The sequence below is a fragment of the Gymnoscopelus braueri genome (assembly GCF_963280865.1).
Source record: "Gymnoscopelus braueri genome assembly, chromosome: 19".
Classification (NCBI taxonomy): Eukaryota; Metazoa; Chordata; class Actinopteri; order Myctophiformes; family Myctophidae; genus Gymnoscopelus; species Gymnoscopelus braueri.
This window is the reverse complement of record NC_137621.1, coordinates 28,865,730-28,892,062: the sequence shown is the minus strand read 5'-3', so window position 1 is coordinate 28,892,062 and position 26,333 is coordinate 28,865,730.

Below are 26,333 nucleotides of genomic sequence, written 5' to 3'. Positions count from 1 at the left end.
TCTTTTAGGTACAATGTCTTGCACATAGAAGTACATTTGACTTGGTGAGGTTGGTGTATTCATTGTAATAACCAGACCAGACTAACAATGTTGACACAAGAAGGAACCTACTGCGACCTTTGGCTCATAAGATGGTCAACGCAAGAAGAATAGCTTGATTTGCAAGTATATTTATCCTCAGTGCAAACTTAACTAGCATACAAATGGAACCCAATGGACCAGTTCGGGTCCATGTGTATGGCACGACAGAAATGAGATAACAAGATGTGATATGATAATGATACAATAATACAAAACAACAAAATAAACCTTACAGCACATACCTTTATCTGCTACTGGTGTCTGAACATGGTATCAATGCAGGCTGTCTGGTTGTCAGGACTCCCCTCCGGACAGAAACAGGAGGTTATTAATATTTTAATTAAAAAATGGCAGTTCTACAAGATCACAACACGATGTGACTGGTTGTGAGCTTGTAGATAATCCATTTTCACCATATATAGGCCTTAAAACTATGCAATATAATAATAATCATTTACAGTGTGCGTGTACAGATAAAACAAATACATTGATCTAATGTAAGTGTGTACACATATCATTTTACATCCTAGATCATCCATACACTTTAAATGTGTGTCTAGTAACACCGTTGTGTTTCTTAAGAACACAGAAAGCATGCAGACTCCATATGCAGGTAAACAACAGTATGCAGCTAACATAATTAACGGGGACATGTCTCATATCAAGCTCTGATATGCATAAACAAATGAGAATATAAGCCAGGGGTCTTCAACGTTTTCAGCTTAAGGACCCCCTAGCTGAAAGAGAGATGAAGCAGGGACCCCCACTACAAACTGTATAAATTGTATTTTCATAGATTTCATAGACCAACACCAAACGTCTTTGCCAAAAATAGCCTCATAGATTTGTACCATTCACTAGGAAAACCATCTATCCCGGGGACCTGTCAGAATTCTGGCCAGAGTTAGCATCATCTTTTCTTCTTGTGTTATTGGGGAGATTAGCTTTTTGTTCATTTCTGTGCCAATTGTGGGAAGGTCTAATGATTCCAAAAGATCAGCAATTGTGTGTTTATCTGCCCGATCCGGTTGGGAGTATAATGTTTTAAAATATGTTTCAACTGCTTTCTGTATACGATCCATATTGCCAGTGGTCTTATTTGTAATTGGGTCTCTAATCTTATATATACTGTAGTGTTTTCAGCTTGTTGCTTTTTGAGCCTCCAGGCTAGCAGTCTTGCTGCTTTGGGACCAGCCTCATAATACCTTTGTTTCATAAACCTTAAATGTTTTCCCACTTCTTCACTAAGTATTTTGTCTATTTCTTGTTTAACATTTCTGATTTGGTGAACTATAGATGGTTCCTTGTTTTTAACATGTGTTTGTTCCAACTCCCTCAGTTTTTCCTGTAGGTTTGACAATTTTTGGGCTTTGATCTTTTTTATCCTGGCTGTTTGGGCAATAATCTTTCCCCGGGGAACCGCTTTAGCTGCATCCCATAAAATACCTGGATGTACATCTCCTCTATCATTGTCCTGCAAATATATAGTTAAATCTGACTCCATTGTTTCTTTAAAGGCAGTGTCATTCAAAAGGCAGTGTCATTCTCCAAAGTGTTTTTCTCCTTCTACCATCCAAATGAAAAGTCAAATACACCCCTGAGTGATCAGAGAGATCTCTCTGGCCCACTTTACACTCCCTTACTCTGTGCAGGTCTCCATTATATATAAATATGTAATCCAGTCTAGTGTGTACAGAGTGCCTTGCACTGAAGGTGGTGTATCCTGGGGTCGACCCGTGCACAGCTCGCCATACATCGATCAACCCCAGGTGCCTTATTTATATGTTTTTCTATAGAAGTCCTCTTTCTTTTCTTATTTGTTGAGTCTGAGCTATGAAGAGTAGCATTTATATCACCCGCAAAAATGAGACTACCATATGACTCTGATGCAATCAGATTAAATACTTTCCTGAAGAAGGACATAGTACTACCAGGGGGGGCATAAACATTAGACAGTGTGACCTCTTTTTGGTATATTTCCCCTTTAGTCCAACATATCTACCCTCCTTATCAATTATTTCGGATATGAATTCAAACCGGATCGAGCAACCCCTCCTTTTTTACCATTTTTGTATGAGAAGGTATTCCTAAAGCCCTTTTTTTTTTTTTTTTCGTGTTCTGCACAAGGTATGCGTGTTTTCTGCCAAAAGGCAATATCAATCTTCTCCTTTTTTATTTTTGCTCTCATATTACTCCTCTTAATCGGGCTATTTAACCCATTTACATTTAAAGATAGTAGATTATAATGTTGAAAGTGCATACGTTTTTCGTTTCAAACCCTGTGTGCATAATGTATCCCAAACAAAAAAAGGAGAAAATACCATAAGCCTCACACCTGTAACTTCCCAGATCACAACAACATCCCGCACTTTAAAGAACATACACTGTACCTGTAACATCCCAGATCTAACAAAAAAACTGAAACAAAAATACACGACATAAAAAAAAAGATAACTACAAATTAAGGAATTTCCTAACAGGCGTCATAAAGCCTTCGATAGATGAGGGGGGCTGGCCACAAGGTGGGGCCCCTCGGTAGCAATTCTTTTTAACGTGCGGTGTAACGCCATCGTAAACTTCCCTTGTTGGTATATTTTAACCCCAAAAATGGAACAATTTAACAAAAAAACATTTCGTTTTCATAGAAACCCTATTTTCTAACATAGTCCCCATATGAGTTGGTGTTATTTAAAAAAAGAATCATTAAATCAGAACCAGTTAATTAGGAGGGGGTGTTTCTCCTAAAAACTAAAAAAACGTCAATGTTATTGCTCTTTCTTCTTATATTGTCCCTTCCCTCGTAATTTTCCTATTTCCCCCTATTTTTCCCCTCCCTCCCTCATATCAACTCGGTGTTATCTCTTTTCTTTAAGGAGAATATATTCACTTTTTTCTCGAGAATCTCCGCAGCTGTTCCTTCGCTCAAATCTTCGCTCCTCTCCTCCGCTCCACTCGCTTCCATTCCGGGACGCCATGGTTCTCTCCCTTGTGCCCATCTCCCTCCGCTGCTGGAACTGCCTCTGACTCCACGGGTCTCCCTTCAGCGATTCAGCGTCTCGTTCACTGCTCGGATCTCCCTCCATGTAGCCCCTCTCCTTCATGGCTCGGGTGACTTCCTCCGCACTTTTGTAGATCTTCATCCCATCAAGCCAGTGGACCCTCATCTTTGTGAAAGGGGTATGGAAATGAATTCCTTTTTCTTTTAGGATTTTTTTAGCTGGGAGGTACTCTTTCCTCATGCGGACAACCTCAGGTGGATAGTCATGATCGAAGCCTAGGCGCTTGTCTTCCACTAGAATCTTCGTTTCCCAGGCCTTTTTAAGCACCATCTCTTTCGTCTCGAATTGAAGAAAGTTCATCACAATGGACCGAGGTTTAGCAACGGGTGGTTCGGTTTCTGAGTGAGAGCCCTGCGTCCCCTTTGTATTTGAAGTTGGGTCCCTTCAGGCAAATCAAGCTCTGTTTGAAACAGTTGCTCCATATATTTCACTACTGAAGCCCCTTCGGTCCCCTCCACGAGTCCAAAGACGCGTATGTTGTTGCGTCTTCCCCTCGTCTCAGCGTCCAGATGCCTTGCCTGTAATTGCTCCAAATGTTCCACCAGCACCATCATCGCCTCGTCCGCTCCCACTCGCCAGTCCTCTATCTCCGATAAGCACATTTGGGTTTCGTTTGTACCCGCCTTCAGCGTCGCTAACTCTTCATCGTGTCTTTGCAGCTGGCGGTCCATCTCAATGAGAAAACTTGTGATTTCCTCCTTCATTTCTTTTTCATTTCTTCTTTAAACGACGACAGCTCCTGCCGTATTTCCTGCTTGAAAGATTGTAGTTCTTTAGTTATATTGTCGAGTCCAGCACACAGTATTTCAGCTAAGCCATCATAATCCATTTTCTCCTCCGAATCTTCCCCACCATCTATCTGTCATCGTCAATGTTTGATCGCCATAAACAAATGTATTTTGCCGCACAAATTGAAGAACCATTTCTTTCAGTTTCGGTTTTTCCATTTTTTTCAGTTTTGCCAGTTCCCTCCTGATGTGGTGTGGGAGATCTGACTGCTCCAGATTGTACTGAATAACTGTTAGCTTGCATAATGTCTCCAGACTAGGCCTCAAATCTAACATGAACAGTTTATCAGTGCGAACAGGCGCTACAGTGAAGCTGATCATCTTTGGAGGAACCAAACGATGCTTCGACCCATACGAAACGTATGGGTCGAAGCATCGTTTGGTTCCTCCAAAGATGATCATACGATCTCCCACCATGCAACAAAACATACTATACATTGAAAACGGGCCTTTTCCTTTGGGCTCCACTTTCTTCCAGGAGAAGGTCTCTGGATTGAATTTCCACAGATCCTTCAAGTCCTTGTCATCCTGTTGGCCACCAAATATGTACAGCTCTCCATTGTAGGCAAAGGCTGAATGATCCATGCGTCCTTCTGGAAGAAGCTGTGCAGAAGGAGTCCTCAGCCAGCAGTTGGTCTCTGTGTCAAACACACTAATGTTGTTGTTAAACCATTTGTGTCTGCCCCCAAATACAAACATCTTTGTCCCAATGATGGTGGCAGAGTAACCCGAGGATGCAGTTGCTGGAGTGCCTCTGGTGTTAATTAAAGACCAGACCATTGTGGAGATATCCAACTTGTAGATGACATTAGTGTGTTGAGCCCCCATAAAAGATATGGTGTATCGAACCCGCCTCATTGCATATATGGCCTTCCCCAAGGCACAGGCTGGGTAGTATTGGTTGTTATCTGGAACATTCCCACAAACGCTGGGCTTGAACCATCTGTGGGTGTCGACATCAAATGCATAAAAATATCTGATCCCCAAAATGTAGATGGAATGTTCGATCAGCATAGCTGACACCTCCATGCAGTGTATGGAGGGAACCTCAAGGTGACATTCTCCTTTTCCAGCTGTCACAGGGGGTAAAATCATCCAGCACAGAGACACTGTGTTGAAGACATGCACTTCAGTCTGATCATTCATCCAGTTTCCTTCAAAGCAGTAGACCTCGTGTCCAACTACCACAGCATGTTGGAAGTCATTATTTTCTCTTCCATTCAAATGTACCACCCAGTGAAACATTTCACTCACCAACACAAATCAGTGCTGATAACTAATTTACAAAAGGAAGTTGTAAGAATGCTGGTTGATTTCTTGGTAAATCACGTTTGTACCTAGGACAAGTCATTTTAAAGGACAGTTACATGGTTGTGATGAAGTCATTGCGTGATGACGTCATCAAAATAAGTAAATAATGCATTAGTACACAAACCAGTGATTCTTAAATTAGCAGCTGACATTTTATTCCAATATCACACACACACACAAAATGATGGGCTCCAGTAGTTAAATTACATTGAGAGTAGAGTCACTTTAGAATTCAGCAGGTGGTCACAGAGAACGTTCTCGGCGACAGAGATACTGGGACCATGAAGAGTTAGTGAGGTGAAGGTTGGCATATATTTCTATGGCAGGACATTACAATTACCGTCATTTAGCAGACGCTTTTATCCAAAGCGACTTACAATAAGTGCATTCAACATAGGTAGGCAAAGAAACTACTAATCACCAGAAGTCTTAAGTGCATTCTCTTCTAAAACAAGCGACTAAGAGTATACCTAGCGCTAAGGTAAAAAGTGCAATATATCAGCTACCTACTTTCTTAAAACAGATGAGACAAATAGGAAAATCAAATGAGAAAGAGCTAAATAAAGATCCAATAAAACAAGAGCTCGTACAACTAATTGACAACAAGTAGGCAAGGCTAAGAGGAAGAGTCAGGGTAGTGTTTCCTGAAGAGGTCGGTTTTCAGCCTGCGGCGAAAGATGGGCAGTGACTCTGCTGTCCTGACATCAGTGGGGAGTTCATTCCACCACTGTGGGGCCAGAACAGAGAAAAGCTGTGACCGTGTAGATCGGCCAGAAGGACCACTGAGTGACGAGGCAACCAGTCGCCCCGAGGCGGCAGTCCGAAGTGGTCGGGCAGGGGTGTAAGCCTCAACCATAGCCTGGAGGTAAGAAGGAGCTGTTCCTTTCACTGCCCTATATGAATGATGACAGGGAACCCAGGAAACTAAACAAACACATTAACATATGTGTGTGTGAACTAGTACTCTACTAGTGAGGGCCAAATGTCCCCACAAGTATAGTAGAATTTGAGAAGTAGGCCTAGACATTGTTTGGACAATGGTCCTCACAAGGACTCAAATATTTTATGCCTGATTTATACTTAATTGCACACCAGTGTCACGCACAAAAAATAGGCGATCTACAAGCATACAACGCATCACACAGTGTAGATCACTTGTAGATCTGCTATTTTTGCTGTGTGACACCAACACCAGCGCGCATTTGAACTATAACTCAGACTTCCAGGTTCGGGTTAAAAATGAAAAAGAAAGGTAACTAGGAAAAGTGCTCCTCGGAGCACTGCCAGACCCCTAGTGGTTGAAATCTGATTGGCCGGACTTCGCATGACGTGTGTGCAGAGGAAAAGAGGGACAGACCGACCGACCGACAAAGCCTCCTGTAGGCCGACCTTCGTGCTCCTCAGAAGATGGCCCCTACTTATTTTGGTGACGTCATAGCCTTTCCTCTAGCGCCATGGGCGGATCACCATGAAACCTGCGTGCATTTGTGCTCACAGGAGGAACCCATGCATGGCCTGTGTAACACCACCCTTAGACCAAAATCTCCACACGGACCCAAAACATTTTAAAATCGAAGGAACGGATCGCCATGAAACATCCTGAGTAGGGTTGGGATCCTTTAGGATTTCTACGATTCCGGTTCCTTAACGATTCCCTCTTAACGGTCCGATTCCTTAACGGTTCCCTTTAAAGATTCCGATAGGGGGTTCCAAATGGACCCTAACAGGTCTGTAACTCTGAGAGTGTACAATTGGAACCAAATGGACCAGTAAGGTTCCATTGAACACTCTCAGAGTTATGGTGGTCCTTGAAATTAAACTAGGAAAAGTGCTCCTCGGAGTGGTTGAAATCTGAATGGCCGGACTTTGCATGACGTGTGTGCAGAGGAAAAGAGGGACAGACCGACCGACAAAGCCTCCTGTAGGCCGACCCCCTGGGTCTGGCAAAAATGCCATTTAGAAAATTGCCATCCTAATTTAGATATTCTCCCAAATATAGTAATAAAACGTGTGTGTGTGTGTGTGTGTCCTGGGCATGACGTTAAACTGCCCCGTTGTAACTACCATCGTCAAGTGCAGTGGATGCAATTTGCAATTTCTGTGGACTATGTAGCTTGCACACAAGAAGGCACTTCTCACCAGTGGATTCTACCAACAGCCGACGCTACCTGGTCCCTCCTTCCCGTGAACAGCTACCGAGAAGAGAGGCAATAGACCCGGCGGCCTTCCAGCGGTATGGCCGTCCGCTGTCGAAATAGCAACGGGTGGACCTCCAGGCCCATGAGAACAACTACAGAGAGCGCTTTAACACCAAGCAGGCAATGGCACAGTATATTTTGTATGAGTCACATGACTTGTTGTTGTTTTGATGTTTTGTACAGGATGAGCATGGAATATGCCAGTGAGGTTCCCTGGTAGAAGCTAAATACTTTACTATTGAACACCCTCCCTATCAAAAGAAAGACTTGCTAGTTTTAACATTTCCCTCTTTTTTTCTACTGAACACGTGACATTGCTGAAAATAAATACAGACACAGCGCAAAACGTTATTTACTGGCTACTACCATCTACTAAATGAATTGCTCACAATTACTAGTGTTCACCATGAAGCCCGATTTACACTTCCGTCATACGACGGAGCCAGAAATGGCCAAAGATCGGCTAATTCCGGAGAGGTTACCCTACGAGGCACAAGGGGAATGGTTCCAGCTCGCAGCGGAGGCAGAGTATAAGGACGCGAGGGTCACATTCAGTGATCTGGCCAGCTTCATGTCGAAATACGCCATACGGCTGGCGCTCGCGTCCACCTACGGAAGACCACCAGTAGCCGAACCCCGGGCACCACACCGTGACTCCCCCAGCTTCCATAGGGACACCCGGCCCCTAGGATCAACAGAGGGAATCACAGATCCTATGATAGTCCCCGCGACCGTGGGGGATCCTCCCAGGGCAACTGGCGCTCCACCACGGACAGACGTGGAGCACAACCACCCCGGTCCACGGCGTCCGACTACGTAGCCACCGGTGGCGTCACAGCACCTCGACAACCCAAGGTGTCCACCACCTTCCGTGAGCCCCTTCAACAACGTCCCACCGACCCCACCGATGTGGAACAGAGCTTTCTCAGACCTGATGCGGGCATCGATGCCATGTCTGAGCGGGTGGCCCAGCAAGCTAGCAAGTCGCACGGCTAACCGCCATGATGACCCAGTTCACCGCCATGACGGGGAGCACGGGACCTACCAAGGCTGAAGATAACACCCAGAAAGGCGATGCTCCTCTCAGATCGTGTCTCCAAGTGCCGCCCCCACCAGTCATCAAGCTGCAGAGCCCGAGAGCGAACCCATTGGACTTGCAGCCGAGGGTAAGACGAAGGCGATCACCCCTTGGATCCATGATTCCACCTCTGTAGATGCCGGGACGACTGAGCTCGATCAGGGCCCCGCCGCTGACGTACGCACTCATCGACTACTTACAAGCAGTCGGCAGCCATCAGTCAACGGCAACTGCCCAGCTGATGAGCCCACGGAGCCACTAAAGGATCATACCGAGGAGAGTACCGAACCTGCACTACGCACAGCTATACCAGCTAGCGCAGAGCCGAGCCTGGACCCCACCCCTACCACAGAGCCGCTGCAGTTTGCGCTCCGCTCACAAGAGACGGAACAGCAGCAGCCTATAGCTGAGCCCACGGTCATGCCCATGCCACATAACCTAGGAGACGTCCCTCCCCACTCTAACATCGAAGTGCCAGAGACGCCTGTCCCTCCAGGGGGGAGCAGACGAGAGGACGGAAACGGTCCTCCACTCCCAGACGATGCCGGGAACCTTACTAACGAACCCCTTACAGTTACTGCACCATCTGCTACACAGACGGTTCAGGGGGGAGCAGGCCCACCAGTAGGAGACCCCCCTCCAACAAATGACATCGACCTACAGTCCGTCCTTGGACACGAAGATTCCCTGAAGTTACCACAAGAGGAGTGCATGCAATTAGTCCCCTACACAGGACCAACTGCCTGGCTGTCAAGCCAAGCTGGGCGAGGCCCGTTCCGACATCAACGCCAGACTTTGCAGCAGTGCCTCCTCATCCTCCCTGACGCCAGGGGGGAGAGAGGCCCACGAGCCGAGAGAAGGCCCCCCAAACTACCGCGATCAACGACGCAGAGGGCCCTTATAGATTCCACCGGCGCAGTAGGCATGCCACCCACCGTGGCCTCCTTCGAGGTGGAACGAGGCACGGGACCAGGCGAATGGTGACAGTATCCTGCCACCGGGGGAGTGTTGCCAAGACGACGATGACGATAGGATAATCGTCCCGATTAAGGACGTAACGCCAGTGTGACATCGCCCTAAGATCATACGACACCATGTCCCACCTTTAAGTACAGCGGAACGCGTGAGCGGACGCAGACCAGCTGTAGGATATAACCTGAAGAGTACCTGGAGACTTGAGATAGAGCCATACCTAGGAGAGCTATACTCAGATAGAGTACCTGGAAGAGTTATTCCCAGAGGAGCTATAACTAGAAAGAGTCCGTCCGTCCGTCCGACCGACCGACCGACCGACCGACCGTCCGTCCGTCCGTCCGACCGACCGACCGACCGTCCGTCCGTCCGTCCGTCCGTCCGTCCGTCCGTCCGTCCGTCCGTCCGTCAGTCCGTCCATCCAACCGACCCTATACTTATCTCTCATAATATCTCATAGTCGGCTGAGCCGCTCGTCTCAGCCCCAGCCAGCCATACTGCCAGCCATACTGCCAGCCAGCCATACTGCGACAGTCACAGGAGCCAACAGCACCTAAAGATACAGTCCTTAATACCCCATTGGAGACGTAACAGACCCTCTGTTACAATAATATTATATATTGTTGATGTCCGGCAGGAACCAGCTAACTCCATTTTTCCGCTTTTTAATTTTTTTTCCATAAATCATCGTTTTTGTCTATATATATATATATATATATATATATATATATATATATATATATATATATATATATATTATAATATATATTTTTTATTTACTTATAATATATTTACTCATAATATGAATATGCGTACATTATAACTATGAACCTGATTATCTGCAATGTAGTACAGCCTATTGACACCTAATACATTTACATTTTCTCCCACAGGTTTGCAACTCACGCTCACCTGATGGCCTTTTGGAGGCAGATAGAGCCAGCAACACACAGGATGCTCACCTGTACAAAAGCTCAGCCTGCAGCTAAGACTACTCATTTACAGTCTCAACAACCCATTGATGAGTTTTTTCTGTTCATGAACTATCTGTCGTTGGGTCTGATGCAGAAAGATCTGGCCCATAGATTCAAAATCCACCAGTCAACAGTGAGCCGCATCATCAAAACATGGGTTATCTTTCTTTACACTGTACTTGGAGCTGTAGGTATTTGGATGTCTGAGGAAGCCGTAAAGGCTCACCTGCCAGATGTTTTCCACAACTATTCTGATACACAGGTGGTGTTGGACTGCACTGAACTGCGTTGCCAAACACCAAACTCTCTTCTCCTTCAGAGTGAGGTGTTCTCTAACTACAAATCACATTGCACCTTTAAAGGGTTAATTGGAATTGCCCCTCATGGTGCAATAACCTTCGTGTCAGCTCTTTATGCAGGCTCCATCAGCGATAAAGAGATCCTGAAGCAGAGTGGCATCGTGCCTCTCCTCAAACCAACAATGGCCATCATGGTAGACAAGGGTTTCCTTGTGGAGGACTGTGTTCCCTGTAAGGTGCACATACCTGCCTTCCTGTCCAAGAGAGCACAACTGTCTGCACTAGAGGTTAGGCAGACACTAATCTGAGTTCCCAGAAGTTTTCGCCAGCTCTCGCATACAAACGGGACAGACACAGTCTATTGCAAGACTGAGAATCCATGTAGCACAAAATATTTAATACAGTAATCCCTCTTTCACTCACAGGTAGCATCAATCAACTTTACACAGTAGCCTGCCTCGTTAATTATCAAAATGGGCCCTTAGTCAAAGGCTGGGTAAAAGAGATGTGATCTCAAAACCACAATATAACCATGGAACTGTTTGGCAAGAAGTTCATAAACTTAAAACAAGTGATGACAAGCCAATGTTGTTTGTTCACTATTTGTGCCATGTGTACATTTAAAAACATTGTTTAAAGATAGCTGATAAACACCATTTTAGTATCATTCCTCATGTTGACATGTTTGTGACTCATTATATCATATGAACTTGAATGTACCATTTGTTTTTGTAACTATGAAATGCAATGATAAACACATGTATTGCATAGACTTAAAGCTTCTTAAAATTGGTTATATTCTTTGTCATGTTATAAACATAGCACTGTGCAGTTCATGTTATCCATATAGATCCCACCAGGTCAGTGACCAAATTCCATACAAAAAGCCCAAGCTTAAATGTAATAGCACCAATGAAATGACATGTCAGCAAACCATTATTAAAAAACAAACCCAGAACTTTTACTGAAATTCTGCCATTGGGAGACAACGGAGCGCTATAATTGCACTCAGTGTTTTAAGCTGAAATAAGAAAACAATGTTGGATCGAGAAACTCTTGATTAACTTGAATTTTGTAATGCATATATTTTTCAATTTCTACAGTAGGGTCCACAGGACCCCATTTTATGTGGGAAATTCTTTGGCGACCCCACACTTGATTTACAGTGCAATTTCAAAGTTTAAATAAAGCATATTTAAAAAGAAAGCATGCATTGGTAGCCTTGAATAGTAATTATTAGAAAATACATTTACAAAGCTGTGATTCCTGCTGATTCTGTGACACCATGTAGTTTAAAAGCTACGGAAAAGATTTGCTGTACACATTTTGTAAATTGAAGCATACAGTATATACTGTCTGTAGCCTATCTGTTGCCAGAACCTTAATAAATAAAACTAACAAAAGGAAATGCATTTACAGGCTATGCTTTTCAAATCAAACAAAACAGACTTGATGGGGAGGATACTATTTATTTTCCAGTTGTCAATGTGTGTCCCCGACCAATAGTTTGAGAACCTCTGCTCTAGCCAATATTTCAAGTCAACAGCCAGTTTCATTGGATGGGACATTATGAACCATTTATTAAATAGATAGATAGATAGCTGGTTTTAACCTATGTCATCCCCACATGTGCATTTTCAGTCATTGAAACTGGTATGGGATCTTCATTGTGGATGTGCAATTTATTCAGTCATTTTTATATCCTCCCACCAGTATCTTAAATATCACATAGTATCAATAGAAGAATCAAATGAGAATCCTATGAAAAGCCATGGGGAAAAAATGTATCCTTGATTGTACTTAAGCTGAACTGCATCTGGGCACGCTAATAAAAGCTGGAAAGAAGCAACTGGTGGTAATACTGAAATTGGATTTAGCCCAGAAAGAAGTGAATCCATCAGAGTTAGTCTTATTCTCTATTTACTGGGAGCATCTTTATTTCACTTGTGTCAAATGTCCTGGTTTATGCCAAGAACTTCTTAGAAAACCTTGAGTGCATCACATGTTTGTGTCTCTTCAGTTACTGGTGCATATAGAGGTATTTTGCCAGATAAGTATAAAAGAAAAACAAGTCACACAAACTCTGTTTTAGTTTGTCCAACACAGTCGTGTCTCTGTGAATACGCTGTAAAAACATGTCATCAAGGGCACAGACAACAAAATCACACCATTCCATACCCGTAATCAGCAATTGCCCCTGCACTTGCCAATAATATGCATGGCTCTCTTTCAATTTGTGTGTGCCATGGTCAACTCTGAGGTACTTGCATTCAATATAGCTTTGTGCATTTGGGCATTTAATTTCAACTAACCCAAATGATGGTCTCTCAAATGGGTCATAGACCAGCCCATCAGGTGAGGCCCCAAGCCACGGTGCATCAGGGTGAACCACCAGTCCACATCTCCTTAAGTTAATGTTTTTCTGGGTTGCATAGTCCTTTAATGCACCCGTCTCCGGATCCAAGCCTCTCTTCATGAGTGTGGTTTGACGTGTTCCTCGGATGATCCTCTCAGCCAGGTTTTCTGCTGAACTCTGCCCTCTAACGTGGCTTACCTCTCTAAATGTTGAAGCCGTCACCCTCTCTTTCCTGTGTGACTGAGACAAGGTCACAGACAGAGATCTCAGGTGCAACTGTTCTTGTTTAGTTGGCACAAATGTACAGTCAGTTTGATCTACTGTAGCTGGTATCCCTCTAAAGGTATTTTGGGGGATGGGGGGGCATCCTCATGGTTGATGACACAATCCTCTGATGTAGGAGGTGGCTGCTGATATGAAAGGATGCTACCAGCCTGTACTTTACCAAAGATGGAGTCTACAAGTGGTTTATCTGATGATATGGCCATAGTGCAGATTAGTGGAGTGGAGCCTGGTTTGAAGCCAGCATAGGCAGGAGTAGGGTCAAGGGATGACGGGTCTGGAAGCACACCACTGTAGGCTTTGTATAGAGTAGACCTGGAATAACAAATGAGTGATCAATAGCCATTTTTGTAACACAGTGTAGTGCAGTGTGCCCGTTTACACCAATCCAATCCACTTTATTTATAAAGCACATTTAAAACAACAGCCTTGAACCAGGGTGCTGTACACTAGGACTAGGTAACAAAACAATATGCTAAGAGCAAAACAATACACAATAAACCTCTCAGGATCCCAGATCCAGAGAGGAGGTGTCACCTGCTGTGCTGGGTCTGAACACCATGACCTCTGTTTTACTTTCATTCAAATTTAGAAAGTTTAAGGCCATCCTTTTGCAATGCTTACCTGATTCCACTTGCTGAAGTAGCACCTGGTTTGGGCTTCACGACCACCATGGCATCAACTGGTCCTGGCTTTACTCCCTATTTATTAAGAGGCTATTAATAAACAGGTTATAGCAATTAAACATTATGACAGATCTTTAAATAATACAAACCATTGTTCGAGGCTTATGCCATTTTTGTAAAGTCTCGGTGCATGAAAGCCAAGGACAGGAGGGACAACAGACATGCCACACTCTGAGTGATGGGCTGTCTGGTATAGCAAGGCTACCAAGTGGTTGCACAACCCAGTGCCAGCCACACACGAACAGAAGCTATTAACCAGCACAACTGGATCTGAATCCCGTAAGGTCATCTGAAACACACACACAACGAATCAACTTATAAAGACTATCTCAAGTACATCTGTTGCAAAGCAATACATCTGGAAAAGTTAAAGATGACAGGACAGTTTTGAGGTGGCACAACATAAGCAGTTTAAAAGATAGCTGAGTGAATGAAAGGGCACTGTTTCTCCATTTCATGCCATAACATTTTGTGGGAAACTTTACACATCTTGTTTATTTTACAACCAAGATACTACCTACAGTACATTCCTTTGTTTACAGCAGGGGTCTTCAACCTTTTCAGGCCAAGGACCCCATAGCTGAGACAGAGATGAAGCAGGGACCCCCTCTATATTGTATAAAATGGTGTTTCAGAATTAAACTTTTTTTTTGTTTACTTGATCTGCTCCTCAGAAAAAGGGATGCTAGAGTTCAAGTGGTTAAGGTAAAAAAAAGAAATCATATCACACAAAGATTTGGCGGACCCCCTGTAGTAACTCTGAGGACCCCCCGTTGAAGACCCCTGGTTTACAGTGTTGTGAACAGACCAGAAACCATCACACTCAGCTACCATCTAACTGCATTGCCACTGTTTCAGCTGCAATTTAGTTTTTTTCTTTTCTTAAAGCTGATATTCATGCAGTGATCATGAATATCACTGACTGCATTATGTTTTATTCACTAATCTGATCAACAATACTACGTCAACAAACTCTGGCCAAGCTGAAACATGGTAGAATACAGAACAGTAAAAAAGAACGCGCATGCTTCGAACTGAACTTTGGTTTAACAGCAGTGGAAGAAGTACTCAGATATTTTCCTCAAGTAAAAGTAGCAGTACCACAATATAAAAAATACTCTGTTACAAGTAAAATGCCTGTGTTCAAAAAGTATTGGGATCAAAATATACTTTAAAGTACCAAAAGTAAAAGTACTAAAATGTTGGAAAATAGCAGATTTACAAGCTCACAATGCATCGCGATGCAACCCGTTGTGAGCTTGTAGATTGGCTATTTTCAAATAGCCTATGTATAAAATTAAAAAGTACAGTACTTGAGTAAATGTACTTAATTACTTTCCACCACTGTTTAACGGTAAAAAAAAAAAAAACAGGGACCAGGTGGTACCACTCTGCCCTTGCCGGGTCCAGACACAGGCTGCGGCCGCCCCGGTAAGGGTAAGGGTAGCCAGTAGCGTGGGAGACGTATCCGTGAGTGACCACTCCGAGGTAGGAGTAATAGCACAGAGGCCCTGTCAACACTGCTGCCATGGCGACAGCAAACATCAGCGGTGACATCATAGTGCACAGGATGGAGAAGATGTAAGCCATCTCCCACTGAGGAAGAGAGAAACATAATTATACGCACTTTCACACAAAAAACAACTTGCATAGAGACGCACGCACGCACGCACGCACGCACGCACGCGCGCACGCACACGCACACGCACACGCACACACGGGTTATATAAATTATATTATACACACACACACACACACACACACACACGCACACACGTGAAGTAAGAAGTAATTGTGTCCATGGCATTGGCAGAGAAGCTGAAGAGAAACTGAAAAAGAATATTTGGTGGAGTTGCCAATATCACCCATGTGGGAGCGCCATTGAGGTGCAACAGAAAGCAGGGTAGTGGGAGAGTTACACAAATGAGTTGTACTACACACTGTACAAACACACATGCACATGGATCTGATTCAACAGACCAGTTTTATATAGTGTCTAATGTCTATGATATGGTTAACAGCAGTCAACACCTAGGTTATAACACATTTGTAGACACATAATCAAACACACAACTATCACATACTATACAAATACATACAAAATTGAACTGCCATGTTTACAATGGTTCATTTAGTTGTCTCTCATTTATGAATGGTATGTGCATGTGTGCATGTTTGCGCGTGTGCGTGCGTGTCTATAGTACTGTCAACAGCAAGGTAAAGTCCAAAGACAATGTGGTCATTGGCCAGTGTGGCATCATTGGCTGGGAATCATCACTGGGAATCTCCCAGGTACTTTTCCACAAATTAAACTCTCGACACCGCACCACACTCACCAGAAACTTCCTGTTTTGGTCCTGTTTGCCATGACAATGCTGACGTTAGCCGCAGTGGCCTAGGATGCATGACACAACGACAGTCAGCAGTTTCTGATTCATGGCGCACAGCATTGATTGCCTACGTCAGACATACCAGTCATACTAAATTAGAGTGAATGTAGATACTTACAGCACAAGGAGAATAGGAATTATGCTATAATATCTGAGATGTATATAGCCAAAATACATGTGAGTCTACATATTTTAAAATATAATAGGACTTCGAGTGAATGCTTGTGAATATGCCTCTCCACAAACAGATATATTTCTGTATTAACATTACAAATGCTCCTTGAGTTGAGACAAATATAATGGAACAATTCTGAACATAAATAAACTTTTTATCTGAAAGACTGGGTGAGAGTCAACTGATAAGAGAACCAAACTGTCAGTTCTTAACCACTTAACCCTATAGTAAACTTGACCGGGGATGGTTCCGTACTTGGTCGGCACAGCAACTCTCTTTGCTGAAAATAACCGATCTACAAGCTATCAACTTGTTAAGCTTGTAGTTTTTGATTGATTGATTGATTATTTTATTGGGCAAAAAATGTAAACAGCACAATTACATTTATAATACTTTGTCTAAAATGTCCGTCCAAAAAAGTCCTTGCGGTCTTGTTTCTATTGGGGTCCTTGGTATTCAATTCATAGACATATATAGTAGCAACCAAACAGTTCAAATATCAACACAAAAATACAGAAAAAAATAACACTATATGTACAAACAAAAAAAATGCTGTAACATTATGTACAAAAAATGGGGGGGGGGGGGTCGTCTGTCTAACGGGAAAATGGTACTACCTCCTCTTTTGGCCTCCAGAAAGGTGAGTTTTTATGGCTGTTTTAAATGAGCCCAGCAAACTGCATTATTTGAGGAATGGGGCTAGACTATTCCAAACCTGGGTGGCAGTGCTGTAAAAGGAGAATTTGCCCATGTTTGTTTTATGGGTGGGTGGTACCAGATTGTTGTTAACGCTCCCTCTAGTATTGTGACTGTGGGTGTCACTAACCTTTTGGAGGTATTTAGACAGATATGCGGGTATAGGGGGCATTTCGTGCAAGCATAGTCAAAAGGGGGATGAATCAGGGCCCCTGAGAGAGTCCTGAGGGCAATCTTGTTGACAAAAGAGGAAACTCTGCCCATAAATCTGGTTCTCTGGTTTACTCTTTTGACCACCTTTGTTGCCATACTTTCACCTGTCAGGTATTTGTCAAGAATACCAAATAGGTAATCTCTTCTTTGCTAGAGATGATTGTGTCATCGACTTTGACCTTGAAATCATTTACACATTCATTTCTCTGAGGAAATGTTTTCAGTTTTCCCAAGGTGTAGTGACAGTTTGTTATCGGTAAGCCAGGTACGGATTTTGGAGAGTTCGGAGCTATTGTAAGTGAATGATACCCCCAGAATAGTGGTGCTACTGGTTGGTTTTTCCAACAAAAGTCTCTCCAGGTCAGGGAGTTAGTGGTTGTTGATTGTGTTTCCCATGATTTCGACCACACTTATGTCAATGTCCAGTTATTTTTCCCATCGTTGTTTCACATATATTGTAGAGTCCTTATTTAATGACATAATTCCATTATATAGATTACTTATAAGACCTCTGTTACTTCCTGAGTTATAAGCATCAACAAATACAGTAATTATAGTTGGTGTGATCCCCGGATTAGACCTTTTTTTAATTTTTTTCCCGAAAAAATCCCTTAACTGCAGATATCTAAAAAAAAGTCCTGCCTAGCCAACCCATATGTCTGACTCAAGTTTTCAAAACTGTCAATATCCCCATTTTTAATCATTGTACATATGGAGGTGACACCAAGACGAACCCATTGTCTATATCTGCTGTCCAGTAATGCTGGTATGAAGGCAAGATCATATGCTGGCCAGCTTAAAAGCTTAGCCTCCCTCTGGAGTTGGAACCGTTTAAACACTTCTAACCAGATTTAAATGAAAAATGTACCCATTGGCTCAAGGTCTGAAACATTCCTTTCTCTCCATCATGATCAGTGCAACCTAGTAATGACTGTATTGGTTTATCCATTAAGGATAACTCTATGCTTTTCCATTTCGCAATATAGGACGGGTCACACCAATATAGAAGGGGTCTCAGCTGTGCTGATAAATAATAATTCCTTAAAGAAGGGAGGGACACACATGCTCTCTCTCTCTCTCTCTCTCTCCCCCTGTGGAAATGCCCTTCAAATTGCATCTCCTGTCTTATTGCTTGAGCTAGCGGTTTGATAAAAAAATTGAAGAGGAAGGGGCTTGTTATGTCTCACTGACTGCTCACTGACTGCTGCTCTGTTTGATTGTGCTGCACTTGTTTAGCCTTGCCTGTTGTTGTGAGTGTGGGGATTGTCGGGGATCAATTACTTAAGTCTCACATTGTTGTGATGTTGTTGCTGTATGCTGTTCTCCTGAGAGCTAAGAAAGTAAAGTGAAGTTCTCTGGCAAACTGTGTCATGGCCTGATCATTGACAAACACAACAGGGCTACTCGGACAACCTTGCCTTTGCATCTGAATTCCTGGAAATCCTGACACTATTCAACTTTACTCAGCACATTGACTTCCCCACCCATGCTAAAGGCCACACCCTAGACCTAATCTGCTCCACCGGCACCAACATCAGCCATATATCTAGCACCAACTTCGCCGTCTCCACCTCTGACCATCTGGCCATCTCATTCCACATTGACACTCCCACCCCTCATGAGAAGTTAAAACGCATCATTAATTTCCGCAACCTCAAGGCCACCAACCCCTCTTCTCTCTCTGCATCCCTCTCTGATGCCATAAGGATAAGGATAATTCCTTTTAACAGGACGTTCATGAAAGTCCTTGCGGTCTTGTTTCCAATGAGGGCCTGTGAGCAATTAGGGGTTAAGAGTCTTGCTCAGGGACAGATTTCATTTCATCGACACATATGCTGACCTGGCCTGGAATCGTACCTGGGGCAACCAGGACCTCTGGCTCCCTAGGCGGGCTCACTAACCACTCAGCTATGGCCGCCTCTTCCATCTCTGTCTCCTCCTTCACACAGACTGATTCTCCCACCAAACTGGTTAACATTTTCAACACCTCACTCTCCTCCTGCCTGGACCAGCTCGCACCCACCCAAACCCGATCTGTCACCTTCACACACACTGCCCCCTGGTACACGGATGAACTTCGCCACCTCAAATCCAAAGGCCGACACCTGGAAAGGCTCACTAGGAAGACCGGGCTCACCATACATGCAGAAATGTACAAACAGCACATGCAGCTTTATACTGACACTATCAACTCCACCCGCACCTCACACCTGTCTGGAATCATTCAGTCTGGCAGTGGCAACCCTAGAGTACTTTTCTCCACCATCAATAAACTCCTCAAACCCATGGACACCATCTCCCACACCTTCACTGTTGAAAAATGCAATACCTTCCTAACCTTCCAGCCCCCCAAACTCCTGAAATGCATCTATGAAATCTAACTAAAAAAATCCATGACATTTATATTAATTACATTGAATTATTATATATTAATTATATTATTTATGTATTTATTAACTGTTAATCCATTATGAAGAATTCCGTTTTCCAGATGAGCATAACAACATAAGAGTTATTCTTTAAATGGGCACACTATGTAATTATATTGATTAATAAAAATACATTTTTATATATATGCACTTATAAAAATGACTGGGGAAAAAAAGTGGGTTGGCCCAGGCCTACCTATGCCCACCCGTGGCTACGCCCCTGACACCATCTGAGCTAGCATCAATAGTTGCAGGTATGAAATCCTCAACCTGCTCCCTGGACCCCCTCCCCACCACCCACTTTAAGGACTGCCTCCCCACTCTCTCCCCACTCATCACAAAGACAATAAACTCTTCCCTTTCCTCTGGATTTGTACCGCCTCCCCTAAAGCTTGCCTCCATCACACCTGTTTTGAAAAAACCTGGTCTTGACCCTGACTCCCCCAATAACTACCGTCCCATCTCAAACCTCCCATTTCTGTCAAAAATTCTGGAAAAAGTTGTTGCAAATCAAATCACCACATACCTGGACACACACAACCTGTATGAGACATTTCAATCTGGTTTCCGTACCAGACACAGTACAGAGACTGCCCTCATCAGAGTAACAAATGACCTTCTGCTATCCTCCGACACCGACTCACTCAACATCCTCATTCTCCTCGACCTCAGTGCTGCTTTCGATACCATACATCACTCTACACTCATCTCACGCCTCAAAACCACCATTGGCATTACTGACACCGCCCTCTCCTGGTTCAAAACATACCTCACTGACAGACACCATTTCATATCCATCAACAACTGCCAATCACACACAACTAATTCCGCCGCCCGCCTGCTCACTAGGACCCGATCCAGAGACCACATCACTCCTGTCCTCCGTGACCTTCACTGGCTCCCAGTCAAACATCGAATTGACTTCAAGATACTCATCACTACCTACAAAGCCCTCAACAACCAGGCCCCCAACTACATCTCTGTACTCATCAAACGCTGTGCCCCCTCCCGCTCCCTCAGGTCGGGTGATGCCAACATCCTGGACACCCTCTGGACAAATAAACGAACCTGGGGTGACAGGGCCTTCTCTGCGGCTGCCCCCAAACTGTGGAACTCACTCCCAGCTCACATCAGAGCTGCCCCCACCCTCACCATGTTTAAAACCACACTCAAAACCCACCTTTTCAGAATCACATTCCCTACATAAAACCCCAACCCCTGCCCCTCCTTTTTGTTTTGTTTACTTTTCCTTTATAGTTTTAATCAAACAAAAGTTTTGATTCTACCATCCAAATGAAAAGTCAAATACACCCCTGAGTGATCAGAGAGATCTCTCTGGCCCACTTTACACTTCCTTACTCTGTGCAGGTCTCCATTATATATAAATATGTAATCCAGTCTAGTGTGTACAGAGTGCCTTGCACTGAAGGTGGTGTATCCTGGGGTCGACCCGTGCACAGCTCGCCATACATCGATCAACCCCAGGTGCCTTATTTACTGTATATGTTTTTCTATAGAAGTCCTCTTTCTTTTCTTATTTGTTGATTCTGAGCTATGAAGAGTAGCATTTATATCACCCGCAAAAATGAGACTACCATATGACTCTGACGCAATCAGATTAAATACTTTCCTGAAGAAGTACTACCTAGTAGTACATAGTACTACCAGGGAGGGCATAAACATTAAACAGTGTGACCTCTTTTTGGTCTATTTCCCCTTTAGTAGAACATATCTACCCTCCTTATCAATTATTTCGGATATGAATTCAAACTGGATCGAGCAACCCCTCCTTTTTACCATTTTTGTATGAGAAGGTATTCCTAAAGCCCTTTTTTTTTTGCCAGACCCAGGGGTCGGCCTACAGGAGGCTTTGTCGGTCGGTCGGTCTGTCTGTCCCTCTTTTCCTACCCAGCCATTCAGATTTCAACCACTAGGTGTCTGGCATAACCAGGTCTCTGGTCTTGTTTTTCGTGTTCTGCACAAGGTATGTGTTTCCTGCCAAAAGGCAATATTAATCTTCTCCTTTTTTATTTTTGCTATCATATTACTCCTCTTAATCGGGCTATTTAACCCATTTACATTTAAAGATAGTAGATTATAATGTTGAAAGTGCATACGTTTTTCGTTTCAAACCCTGTGTGCATAATGTATCCCAAACAAAACAAGACCAGGAGACCTGGTTCTGCCAGACCCAGAATAAATTACTAGTACTTTATAAGATCAGAGCACTACGTCACGCCGGACTTCGCATGACGTGTCAGCCTGTGACACTTTTATGCCCATGTATGGAGAAGAAAGGGACAGACAAAGCCTCATGGCTGTCTGTCCCTTTTATGCCCATGTATGGACGAAAGGGGGACAGACGGTCTTTTTTGCCCATGTATGGACGAAAGGGGGCAAAGCCTCATGTAGGCCGACCCTCTGGGTCTGGCAACAAAAAGGAGAAAATACCATAAGCCTCAGACCTGTAACTTCCCAGATCACAACAACATCCCGCACTTTAAAGAACATACACTGTACCTGTAACATCCAAGATCTCACAAAAAAACTGAAACAAAAATACAAGACATTTAAAAAAATAGATAACTACAATATAAGGAATTTCCTAACACAGATGAAGGCGTCATAAAGCCTTCGATAGATCAGGGGGGCTGGCCACAAGGTGGGGATTCAGCGTCTCGTTCCCTGCTCGGATCTCCCTCCATGTAGCCCCTCTCCTTCATGGCTCGGGTGACTTCCTCTGCACTTTTGTAGATCTACATCCCAACAAGCCAGTGGACCCTCATCTTCGTGAAAGGTGTATGGAAATGAATTCCTTTTTCTTTTAGGATTTTACTCTTTCCTCATGCGGACAACCTCAGGTGTATAGTCATGATCGAAGCCTAGGCGCTTTTCTCCCACTAGAATCTTCGTTTCCCAGGCCTTTTTAAGCACCATCTCTTTCGTCTCGAATTGAAGAAAGTTCGTCACAAAGGACCGGGGTGTAGCAAACGGGTGGTTCGGTTTCTGAGTGAGAGCCCTGCGTCCCCTTTGTATTTGAAGTTGGGTCCCTTCAGGCAAAACAAGCTCCGTTTGAAACAGTTGCTCCATATATTTCACTACTGAAGCCCCTTCGGTCCCCTCCACGAGTACAAACACGCGTATGTTGCGTCTTCCCCTCGTCTCAGCGTCCAGTTGCCTTGCCTGTAATTGCTCCAAATGTTCCACCATCACCATCATCGCCTCGTCCGCTCCCACTTGCCAGTCCTCTATCTCCGATAAGCGCATTTGGGTTTCGTCTGTACCCACCTTCAGCGTCGCTAACTCTTCATCGTGTCTTTGCAGCTGGCGGTCCACCTCAATGCGAAAACTTGTGATTTCCTCCTTCATTTCTTTTTTCATTTCTTCTTTAAACGACGACAGCTCCTGCCGTATTTCCTGCTTGAAAGATTGTAGTTCTTTAATTACACAGCACGCAGTGTTTTCTCTTTTTCCGAGTCTTGCACCATACAACGAGTAGAGAATTCACATATTCGAAATAAAGACATTTATTTTGCCGCACAAATCGAAAAACCATTTCTTTCAGTTTCGTTTTTTCCATTTTTTCCATTTTTTTCAGTTCCCACCTGATGTTTTGTGGGAGTTCTGACTGCTCCAGATTGTACTGAATAACTGCTAGCTTGCATAATGTCTTCAGACTTGGCCTCAAATCTATCATGAACAGTTTATCAGTGCGAACAGGCACATAGTACTGACCGTGACCTTCGAAGTAGTATCGTTTGCGTCCTCCAAAGATGATGACACGATCTCCCACCATGCAACAAAACATACTATACATTGAAAACGGGCCTTTTCCTTTGGGTTCCAGCTTCTTCCAGGAGAAGGTCTCTGGATTGAATTTCCACAGATCCTTCAAGTCCTTGTTATCGCATTGGCCACCAAATATGTACAGCTCTCCATTGTAGGCAAAGGCTGAATGATCCCTGCGTCCTTCTGGAAGCCACTGAAAGAGGGCAGGAGTGCTCAGCCAGCAGTTGGTCTCTGTGTCAAACACACTCATTTTGTTGTTAAGCCGTAGGTGTATGCCCCCAAATACAAACATCTTTGTCCCGATGATGGTGGCAGAGAAACCCGAGGAAGAAGTTGGTGGAGTGCCTCTAGTGTTAATTAAAGACCAGACCATTGTAGTGATGTCCAACTTGTAGATGACATTAGGGTATCCATTCATTGCATATATGGCATTCCCCAAGACACAGGCTGAGTTGTGCTTGAACCATGGAACAATCCCACAAACCTTGGGCTTGACCCATCTGTGGGTGTCGACATCAAATGCATAAAGAAATCCAACGCCCAAAATGTAGATGGAATGTTCGATCAGCATAGCTGATCGAACATCAGCATAGAACATCTCGTTCCAGGAGTCAACCTCAAGGTGACGTTCTCCTCTTCCAGCTGTCACAGGGGGTAAAATCATCCAGCACAGAGACACTGTGTTGAAGACATGCACTTCAGTCTTATACTTATGTACTTCAAAGCAGTAGACCTCATGTCCAACTACCACAGCATGTGGGAAGAAATTATTTTCTCTTCCATTCAGATGTACCACCCAGTGAAACATTTCACTCACCAACACGTATCAGTGTTGATAACTAATTTACAAAAGGAAGTTGTAAGAATGCTGGCTGATTTCTTGGTAAATCACATTTGTACCTAGGACAAGTCATTTTAAAGGACAGTTACATGGTCTATATATACAAACCCCCCTGGACAGGAAGTGAGGTCAGACAACACACTCCATATTTGGGCATAGCTCCATTGGGAACATCTCCTATTATGGCTTTATATATTATAGAGACCAACAAACACAAAGCACCGCGCAGCGGATAGGGTTAGTTAGTTAGTACACAAACCAGTGATTCTTAAATTAGCAGCTGATGACATTTTATTCCAATATCACACACACACACAAACTTATGGGCTCCAGTAGTTAAATTACATTAAGAGTAGAGTCACTTTAGAATTCAGCAGGTGGTCACTGGTCACAGAGATACTGGGACCATGAAGAGTTAGTGAGGTGAAGGTTGACATATATTTCTATGGCAGGACATTACATTACCGTCATTTAGCAGACGCTTTTATCCAAAGCGACTTACAATAAGTGCATTCAACATAGGTAGGCAAAGAAACTACTAATCACCAGAAGTCTTAAAGGGATATTTCACTTTAAAAAAAACTTTGTCATTTTATCGTCTACTCAGGCTTTTGTGAGCCCCCCAGACTGTTTTTAAGTTGCTTGATTTAGTATTTAGATATTTGATAATCATTTTATCAGACACGCCCCCTTCCTATACAAACCCATTATAACTTCAAACTCCATTTTTAACCTGTTAGATTAATCAAAAACACCCGTCCTTGGTTCTGCTGACTCACCCTGCCCTCCTAATACGTGAGAGGGCCGTGTTTTTTCGATTACTTTTTTTATTTATTTTTATTGTATTTAATTTTTTTCATTTTCCAAAAATATTAAAAATAAATGAAATAAAAAAAACACGGCCCCTCACGTATTAGGAGGGCAGGGTGAGTCACCAGAACCAAGGACGGGTGTTTTTGATGAATCTAACATGTTAAAAATGGAGGTTGAAGTTATAATGGGTTTGTATAGGAAGGGGGCGTGTCTGATAAAATGAATATCAAATATCTAAATACTAAATCAAGCAACTTAAAAACGGTCTGGGGGGCTCACAAAAGCCTGAGTAGACGATAAAATGACCAAAAGTTTTTTTGAAAGTGAAATATCCCTTTAAGTGCATTCTCTTCTAAAACAAGCGACTAAGAGCATACCTAGCGCTAAGGTAAAAAGTGCAATATATCAGCTACCTACTTTCTTAAAACAGATGAGACAAATAGGAAAATCAAATGAGCAAGAGCTAAAACAAATGAGTGTATCAAATAAACAAGATCCAATAAAACAAGAGCTCGTACAACTAATTGACAACAAGTAGGCAAGGCTAAGAGGAAGAGTCAGGGTAGTGTTTCCTGAAGAGGTCGGTTTTCAGCCTGCGGCGAAAGATGGGCAGTGACTCTGCTGTCCTGACATCAGTGGGGAGTTCATTCCACCACTGTGGGGCCAGAACAGAGAAAAGCTGTGACCGTGTAGATCGGCCAGAAGGACCACTGAGTGACGAGGCAACCAGTCGCCCAGAGGCGGCAGACCGAAGTGGTCGGGCAGGGGTGTAAGCCTCAACCATAGCCTGGAGGTAAGAAGGAGCCGTTCCTTTCACTGCCCTATAGGCTACCACCAGGGTCTTAAACTGGATGCGAGCCGCTACGGGGAGCCAGTGTAGAGAACAGAGGACAGTATGTAATG